This window comes from Anguilla rostrata, chromosome 1, assembly GCF_018555375.3.
Source record: "Anguilla rostrata isolate EN2019 chromosome 1, ASM1855537v3, whole genome shotgun sequence".
Lineage (NCBI taxonomy): Eukaryota > Metazoa > Chordata > Actinopteri > Anguilliformes > Anguillidae > Anguilla > Anguilla rostrata.
In genome coordinates this window covers 63233959-63244240 of record NC_057933.1, presented here as the reverse complement: position 1 = coordinate 63244240, position 10282 = coordinate 63233959, and the positions used below count along the sequence as shown (strand labels likewise).

The 10282-nt window shown below is 36.3% G+C and overlaps 1 long non-coding RNA gene across 1 annotated transcript; it reads left to right on the top strand.

Moving 5' to 3' along the window:
- Positions 1-3304: 3304 nt before the first annotated feature.
- LOC135261884 (uncharacterized) lies at positions 3305-6896 on the top strand. Its single transcript, XR_010332051.1, has 2 exons — positions 3305-3561; positions 6664-6896. It is a non-coding gene; the product is annotated as an uncharacterized LOC135261884 (long non-coding RNA).
- Positions 6897-10282: the final 3386 nt, after the last annotated feature.

Below are 10282 nucleotides of genomic sequence, written 5' to 3'. Positions count from 1 at the left end.
TGTGTGTTGTGTTAATTTGTGTGAATGCAATTCAATAATGTTGATTTATTTGAGTCTTTGAGTCTTACCTGTATTGTAGAACAGCACTCTCAGAATTCTAAAAATGGAAACATAATCACATAAAACAGTAAAACTCCGCTATATTATTCTAGTCTAAGTCTCATATTTTCAGCTGCCCAGACTTACTGGATTAATCTTTAGAAGTTAATGCATTTACACCCAACCTGCCGCAGAAAATGACTGACAGCTTGAAATATGAAAACAACATGTTAAAAACAGAAACGTATACACTGGACAATACTATTTTCGCCAATAACTTTGCTTGAGAGTTTGGCTGTTAGTTTTCCTTGAGGCACTGCATGATTATTCATACAGCATTCTTTTTATTACAGATCTATAAACATGTAACGTGAAGTATTACGACGGTAAAAATGTTTCATACTGGATAAAAGACCTATAGGCTATCAGATTATGTGTCTAATTGACGGGATGAATGAAACGTTTAATTATGATTATACGTATGTATTTTGCCCTGTTGAGTGGTATAACCATTTTACTGATATCTCTCTTACATATGCTCTCTCCCCACACACCACCACCACCACCAACAACAACAATAACAACAAACCATTTATCAAAAAAGTGTCCGAATGACAAACCAGTAACTTCAAAATGTTTCAATGTTCGACTAAATTCTTTCTAAGAATTTAGAAAATGTTTTCTAAATTCCCGTACGATGGCTACGATGGGTAATGCTACGATTATGCTGCTTCATGACCATTTCACATTCAGTAGCCAAGTCAAAGTTTGTGATGCGGAATAAACTTAGAAAAAATATTGATTTAGGCCTATTTGTTTGTTTGTTTATTTATGCATTGTATGTGACAGTCAAAGGAGAAAGGCGAGAGAATTCGGTTTTGGCACAACAAGGTTCCATCTATTTAGATCTAGATGCTTGTGCTACATCGGCCTTAAAATCGGGAGATCTGACTTACGTTGAAGGAATTGTCCTTAAATTGTAATTTACCGTCCTGGAACAATGCAGGTGCTTAATCGGGCCTATGCCAATTGTGATTACAAGGCCATGCTCACAAATGCCCAATCTGGTGCACCCTTTCGGCAAGAACGATGATTATGGTGAGGAATAACAACAGACTTAACCTTATAGGTAGGCTATACAAATTAAGCGTTGATAGCCAGCTCAGTTACCGAATATCGACATTAGAGACCTTCAGGCGTATATAGGTCATACCAGTTCCTGGATAGTTTAATATTGGACATATTGACTCGTAATGTATTTTTCATAGAAATAGCTTGTTTGTTGTATAGGATAGCCTAATTATAATTTAAATTGAACTAAGTTACTGAGAGATATCTGTGGGTTTTGTTGCTTCAAATAAAACGGCAAAATTGAGTAAATATGTAGGCCTATAGCCTTATATAAGGAGTAACATCGCCCGAAATTCGCTAGCCAACATAAAGGCAATACTTACATCGCTGTTATCGAATGATATATGCTTTGAGTTCGCTTTCATCAGACATAAGGGACAATTACAACAGATTGAATTAAACTGCTAAAGATCAGATTCAATCTAACCGCATAACGCTTATTTCCGTCAAGAGAATAAACGAACGCATTTAAACACATGAGACAGGCTATGAGATATATTTTGTTGTGGCCCAGATCAATGAAATTCATGTTTAACTACCAACATGCATTTTCTTCAATTTGATATTCAGCTTTTAAAGCCATTTGATTATTGAACAAATCCGCAAAATAAGTTTCATTTTAAAATCTAGTTTCTCTTGGAATTTTAAAGATATTTATACATTACACCATTGACCTGTATTTTATTAATTTCCAGAATAATCTAGTTATTGTGAAACACATATAAAATGACAACAACAACAACAAAAAGAAAGATTTTTGTGCAGGTTTACAAGCAGTTGATTGTATAGGCAATTGATTTCTGGCTCCAATTTTCTCGAGATTTTTTATTATTTTTTAACTTGAGTGTAGGCTTTTGACATTTGCACTATGTTTTTAAAGTGTTGTCCCAGCCGGTAAGTCACTAAGTGTTGTCTGCTGGTGTATAAACCATATCCGGCCCAAAGTGCATTAGTCTTAAACACACTTTTAATCATCAACGAAACTGAGCAAGTGGTGGACATTTTCGTTATAGTAGGCATATATTGTTTATAAGTTTGTTTCAGTGACCTATGCCTTTATCAGTTCACGACCACGTGAAACATTTGCTTTATTTACTTTATGTTAAGGCACAGCTTTTGCCATAATTCGCGTATTTCAGATTGAAATGTAATGTCGCCTAAATGTTCGTTGTGACAGTAATTTGGGCGTGCATAAACTTCGTGCCTTTAAACTCATAATTCCAGATTTAAGATAGAAAATAATAATAATAATAATAATAATAATAATAATAATGGATGGCATTCAACTACCTTTAAGTTGAATTTACAGCGATAAGAGTTGACCCCAATAACTATAGGCTATACTATGAGATTATAAACAGGGACATGTACACTTTCGTTTACCTCCTAATGTAGATCATCAATTTATTTATTTACTTTTTAAAAAGATTTAGGGCTTCTTCAGTTTTATCGGACAGCACAATGTAGAGACAGGTAGAACGGGGAGCGAGAGAGGGAGAGACACGTGACTAAGGTTGCGCGGCCGGATTCGAAGCAGAATTGCCAACTCTGTTCCTAGAGATTTACCATCCTGTATAGGTTTTCACTCCAACCATAATTTGCCACGCCAGATTCTACTCATTAGTAGTTCAAGGGCATCTGTTGCTGCTGAATAAGGCGTGCTTGGTCAGGGTTGGAGAGAAAACCTACGGGACCGTAGATCTCCAGGAATAGGGTTGGGCAACCATGATCAACATCATCCCAGATAACAAGCGACTCCGGGCCCGGATCTGCGGTCTGGTCAGCACTGGCCCAACTATGACTCGCCTGCTATCTGGCATGAGACACCAGCACTACCCATTTATTTATTTATTTATTTAGGGGGGTGAATATCTCATATCTCAAGAGGTTTGTATTGAACTATATTTCAATGTCCTATTAAGTTTTGCATGTTCTTAATCTTATGTCCGGTGGCATATCCGCGGTGGCATATCCCCCCCGTCTCTGTCTCTGTCTCTCAGAGACTTCACTCTGTCTGTCTCAGAGCCTTCTGCAGTCTACCTGTTATTCACTTTCACACACCCATACACACGAGCGCGGGTGGATGCAAGGAAAATGGGAAGTTAGTCTTCTAAATAGCCCACAAACATGACACTTCAAGGGGTGTATATGTGCTTGAACACCTCCGCCACCTGTAACACTCAGCATAACAATCCTAAAATAAGATTATGAAATTATTTCTCAAATTTCAACCAAGCCCGTCAATTACAGCTAAAAGTATTAACCTATCGTTAACCAAGGCCAGTGTAGCATATCCCTCTTGTAAAATGATCTGAGTTCATTACTTCATCCCTTCTCAACAGGTGAGGGCGCAAGAGGACAGATTTCCCCCATATGCGCCTTTTGAATACGGTAAGAAAGCAATTTTGCTTTTTTGCTTTTTGAGCAGATTTCTGAGAATAACTTAACAAGAAGCCAATGGAACAGTCAGTATTTCAATGACTAAGTGTGGGACTTTTCTTTGTGATTAACTGAATTTCTTGTTCCCGTTTGCGTCTCCATTAACAAATGACAGTAGCAACTGACATATAACTCTGACGGGGAAATTAAGGATTAAGTTCCGGATCCCAGGATTCTATATTAAATATATGTCATTGAATGTATACGCATTAATTACTGAACATGGTGCACAACTCGAATGATTTATTTTTCTTATCCTGAAGGGTTTTCTTTCTTTTTGCGTGTAGGCTGATGTTATTTGTGAATACTTATTATTCAAATATTACTGAATGGATTGGAATCAGCTCAATACAGCAAACATGTTATGCGCAGCCATGCAAGGAAACGCTTTGCCTTTGTCCTTGCTCTGAGTAAACAGACACAATTCTCATGGAGCTGGTGTTAAGTATATGCTTGCAATAAAGTGCCATATACAACTTTAAAGCCTGACTCTTCCTGAAATTGCAGTTCATTCATAGTCCTAAAATTATGACTAATTTAAATTAGAATCATGTCAAAACTGCATATTACTGAAATGGTCTATATTCAAGAAAAGAGTTTAAAACTCGTATTCGACACCGTGTATTGCACAAGTTTGAGTTTATTTAATTAACTAAGATGTTCGAGCTTTTGGGTGGTTATAAATAGCTGTACAAAATAAGTATTGTATCTTATTGAACCTGTGTTTTGTAGTTGTCCATGACCATGAAATGCACTTTTTATACGCCGCTTAGATAAAAGCGTCTGCCAAATAAATGTAATGTAATGGTTCATAGGGAACGTATGGTAGTCATATAGCGTCTACGTTATGCCTTGTTAATTAGATTAATTAGAAAAATATTAGGCCTACACGTAGTAGTATGAGCGCAAAATTTTAGACACTTCGTTTTGAAGTGCTTAGCTTGTCGTATTGGTATCATGCTCTAAATGATATGCAACAATATGAAAATATGTGGGTTACTTTCCAAATAATATTCCCTATGGCATGGCAAAAAAAACCGATAAATGATTTTAAAATATGGACTGGAGGTACCCCTCCAACAATATTCTTCAACACTACATAGTTTAGAAAAACATATGGCCTATTGGAATGTATTCACATTCAGGCTATGAATGTGGACGGTAAACACCCTGCTTTAAATGCCCCGTGTATGTTTCTGGCGCTGCGTACAGTAGCTTGAAAATCGCTTAAAGGAATTTGAGAGAAAAATTTAGTTGACTTTAACCAATAGATACGTGGATCTTGGAACTTCCGATGAATAAAATACAGCTAGTTACTTTACTACTGTCATGTAGGGTTGTCTGAGATCCCTTTAAGCGTGGGAGACGTTGGGTTTCACCAAATGTGCTCTATGGGCTGGCTTCGAGATTTGATGGAACTTCATGGCTTCTTTCAGACCCTTATACTTTAGCATGTGTTGCTTATGTAGGCTACTCTAGTCAATTGAAGCTGAGAACTTCATTTAACCAAGATAAATATATCCAGTAGGTTAATCAATGCAATATTTTTGTATGCATTGCCGAACAATTTATTGATTATTTTTTACTACTAATGCATGAGTAGTAGGCTAATAAGCCTAGTCCTAACATGTATCGTCATTTCTTTCTGTTTTATTAATAAAAACAACCAGAAGGCCTACATATTTGTCATGAACATTTTATCATTTTAATACATTTTAAATGAATTAAAAATAAAAGCCGTTAAACCTGCGTTTCCGATGGCGTGAGAGAAACCGAAGGAACGTGGAAACTAATATTTGTTAGAAACAACTTACGAAACTTTGGTGAACTAAGGCGGGGAGAGATTGAGCACTTCATGTCGATTTACTGCAAAACATTTCTAAAATAAATTTGACAAAGCTGTTATTACATGTACAACATTAAATAGATTACTCTGTTTCAAATTAAAAATGTGAAGTGGTTCAGTCGGTTTTAATTGTAATAAGCTATGGTGAATAAATAAATCACAGTAAAACATCTGAAATATGCATTTGTTTATGAAATAAATTGTCATATAAATTATTTTTGTAATAAATCACATCATTATTATTATCACTAATTATTACAATTCCATTGTAATGTTGGTCACACATTAAGCAAATCAATATAAAAATAAGACATTTAATATTTAATTCACGAATGCAAGTTTTTTGTGTATGTAGCATTTGTATTTCAGAATGTCTAGCTAAAGCAAGCAACGTGGTGTCTGGGTAATGCTTTCTAGCTAGCAATCAGTGCAAATGCTAGCTAGTTGGTGAAACTACAGTAATAAACTTAATAATAATGGTTAATTATAAAATACAATTTAGTACTTGTATTTTATTCCATTTCCATTCTATTGCAAATAATCTAACTGAGAGATGCTTTCATATGAAAATTCCCACTACATTCCCACAACAATGAGCAGAAAGCAAGTGCCTTAATATTGTTGCAAACTAGAATTAAATATTTAACACAGTGTCTGAAGCGTGTAAAGTAATTAATATAGGCTCTATTAACTCTTGTAGCAATATAAAATACAGCATCCAAATTTACATGAAACATGAAAAATAAATGATATGCATATTTTCCTGTAGATTGTAGCCTTAAGATAGCAAATTGTGTCCTTGATCTGCTGTGCATCAGGAAAGGTATAGCCTCCCTTTGGCAATGACAAACTTGTTAAAGTCATCAATAGTCTATTGCAAACCATGTCCAATTATTGAAAAAAAACTATATTACAAAATTAAATTCTGTGCATCTTAAGTATAAATGAGGATATTGGCAATGTACAAGAAGAATCACATGTATCCTGTACTGTTAGTTTAGTTTGGGCATGAATCACAAGTATTCTTGTGCAACTATTCTTAATTCATGTTACACAATTCAATGCTGGCCTAATCACAGCTGTGTGTGACATGGTGGTATTGTGCTACAATTTAGTTATTACATGCTTCATAATTTCCATTTGTAGTCCTTGCACCTCCCAAAAAATTAAAAAAAAACCCAGTGGTGGTTTTATGTACTCCTCTCCAGATCATAACCAATGGCACAATTACAGTGCTAAGAATGACAAGGGAGAATGCCAACCACAATCCTTCTAATGGGTCGGACTGGACACTAAGCCTTGCTCTGAAGAGACAGCACATGTCCCATGTGCTTCTGTCCTTGCTGATTTTGCATTCTTGGGTGCTCCAATACCTGACATTCCCTCTGCGCCCATAATGGAAAACAGATGCAAGAGGGTGATGTTCATGGATGGAGGTCAGGTTGGTATGCTAAAGGGATACATAGATTCCATTTTGCTATCAAAAGAGGCCATCAAATGTCCTTCTGATGCACCACAGAAAAAATATGAGTTCCAGAATGATGGCTTTGTCAGGAGAGAGACAGTGCCTGAGAACGTGGGTGATTGTTAACAATGCAGGTACAGTTTAAGTTGTTTCTGTCAGCTGCAGGATATTACCAGTAAACAGCATCACAGGAGCGTGATTTAATATACACACCAATGCATAAATGGAAATATGCAATCAGAACTCTGAAATAACAATAACTTTGGAATATATTTTATGTGTATAGCTCATTTTCATTCATTTTCTGGATTATTTCTTATTTAATTTAAGCAATGACATTATTAGTCAACATATTTATTGGAATTAAAAATTTGGAATGCTTTCTGAGAACACTACCTGTCCTTTGCTGTTAGTTATAAACCCATGGCCATTTTTCATGACTGTAGTCAACTAATAACGTCAAGTTAAAGTTGACGTTATTAGAGTTGAAAGACAATCTAAATGTTAATAATAGTATTCTAAAATCTCGTTGATGGAATTCCCAAGTGGAAAAAATGCTATTTAAAAAGATAAATAGGCCGACTTTACATGTGTATTCACTATACTGATTAAAACAAAAATATTTTTTTCAATGTACAGTAGCATACATTGTAGAAGTATAGCCCCAGAGTGCACGCATCTACATTCTCACCCACTGATAAATATTTGTGCAGAAGACCAATCATGTTGCCTATCCTATGTCAAGTCTACATCTCTGTTTTCCATAGAAAAAAAACAAAACAAAACAGGCCAGGGCTTCAGCTGAAATGGGTTTGGAGCAAAGCAGCAACATTGAATGTGTACCAATGTCAGTCATCACATAGGTAGATACTATATTATTAAAATAATAAACATTTTTCAACAAGTGAGTGTCACACCTTTTATTCTACCTATGTAATGCAGCATTATTATTTTAAGGTCAGTCCTCCATTTAAGCACAAACCTTTCCCACCCATTAGAAGTCAGGCTATTGTATTATAGTGTGCTATACATTTTTGTTCATGCCAAAAACATGTACCTTTACTGGTTTGACCTATACATAATATAGAACAGAACCTTTTAACCAGACCCTTCAGATATATCAAATCCCTTAACAAACAGTCAGATACTTCACCCACATCTGTTCCCATTACAAAAATCAGTCCCTTTCCACTCCCAGTCGTTTTAGACACACCAAATATTTTTGTTATTGGCTGTGTTCCAATAACTTACCTCTTCAGCCCACAGTAAGGGCTCTCAGTGTGTGAAGTTACATGATATCACAGAGCAATCAATCTAGGGAGTGACAAGTAAGGGAGACTTTCCTGCTTTGGAAGATTCTTTAGGAATAGTTTACTTTCTGGGATCTTAACAAAAATATTATTTAAGTTTTAGTGAATGATTCTTTTATTGGACAATACAGTTTTTGTGTGATTAAAGATATTTTAAACATATGTTTCTAGTGACCTGCCAGCTTTACAATGACTGGTATTGCTATTCAAGGACTTATGGTCCAAAGAAAGAAGGTGCAGCACAAATAATTCCAAACAAGCTTGTAAAGTGACATTACGCATCCAGAGTTATTTTACTCAATCAATCAAAATCTTTTTAAAAAATCTTGTTTTCAACTGAGATTATTTCTGTATTATGGTGCATGCAACATACACTGCACCAAGGAAAAAAGTATTAATATTCAAACTAATATTTATGTTTATAATTGTCAGCAAATGCTATAAAATTAATGTGGTCACATGTACAGCCTCTGGGAACATAAGTTGCCTTAGAGTTACATGCAGTGCATCTTTCTGCCGTAGACCACACACCCATGAATGCCCTTACAACAGCCATTGTAAAGCCAGCTGGTCATCAGAAACCTCTCTAAGCATCTAAGATCTCCTTCATTGCACATAAAAACTGTCTGGTCCAATAAAGAACACTCTAAAACTAAAATAATACCAAAAAAATAACAAAAAACCTAAGTTAGTGAACTGTCCCTGATTACCTTCAGGTGCTGCTACCCTTAAGTTTACCAGTTGACACAACTTCAACAACTCGTGTCTCACAATGCGTTTGAGACTACCAAATGTAAAAGTTAATCTATGCATGCACAGAACAAGTTTATGTCTGTTATGTACCCACTGACATTGGCATGATTTAGTAGTCCAATAAAGAAGTAATGGATATGTTGTTACCAATTCGCAAACTATTATGAATATAAATTAAAACTATCTTTTGGTAAAGCAGTTATTGAGTATTTTATTGGGTTTATTTAGAGCATGAGAACATGAGAACTATGAGAACTGCTTGGGCTTGACGTAGGTCTGTCTGCTTCATTTAGAAGTTATTTTTTTACCAGAGAGCATCAAATATGAGGGGCGGAATTTTAAAAATGTGGATTAAATTGATACATTCGCTGTTAAAATTATACGAAAATGAATGATTTTGTGTTGATTTGATGCACGAAACCGCTCCTTCTTATCGTCCACCACCGCTGCCCTGTCAGTTCATCATTAGTACTACCTCATCATTCATCGTATAGTGTATGCATTAGGCCTTCTGTCAATCAAATGGGCAAGCCCAAGCAGCCAATTAGAGTTGTTTCTATCAGTTTTTAAACACGGCAAGTTAAAATTAACTTGAAACAGAGTAATCTATTTAATGTTGTAAATGTAATAACAGCTTTGACATTGTCCTACAAAAACTATGCAATGACTGCTTGGTCGTTCATCAAATTGATTGGCTGCAGTTGTTCCTCGAAAATACACAAGCCAGTTGGGGGGCGGGGGCGGGATTGGTCAGGCTGCAATAGTAAGAATAGGTTTTTTCAAGGACTCTCTCTGGGTTCATGTCCCATAAACAAGTTTTTTGGTGAGAGCTTTCCTGCCATTGTGATAGGGGCTGGACTTCAACTGACTAAGCTGAACCTGCGGTGGAATTAGCCTATCTTTGCCTCGTCTCAGGAACAAAGAACCCGCAGCCTGATGAGAAACTCTCCTGTCAGCCTAGGAGCCAGTTGAAGGAATTCCACTTCGAGTTGTGTGTGTGTGTGTCTGTGTGTGTGGTGGTGGTGGTGGTGGGGGGGTTACGGCGCCTCTCTGTTAGTAAATTCTGCTCCGCGTATAGCAAAGCGCCACTTAAGCCTTCAGAAGTTAATGGAAATTTTATTAGTTTGTCCTAAAATCATGTGACCCTTGGACTCTCACTCAGTGACTCTTTACTGGCAAGATCAGAGGTATGCCGCCCTTCTCTCGTATACACATGTACTCACTCAAGACACAGGCTTCTGTGTACTGTGGGTAGTAGACACACTGAGGGGCCAGATAAATTCAGTCCCATCTCTTTTC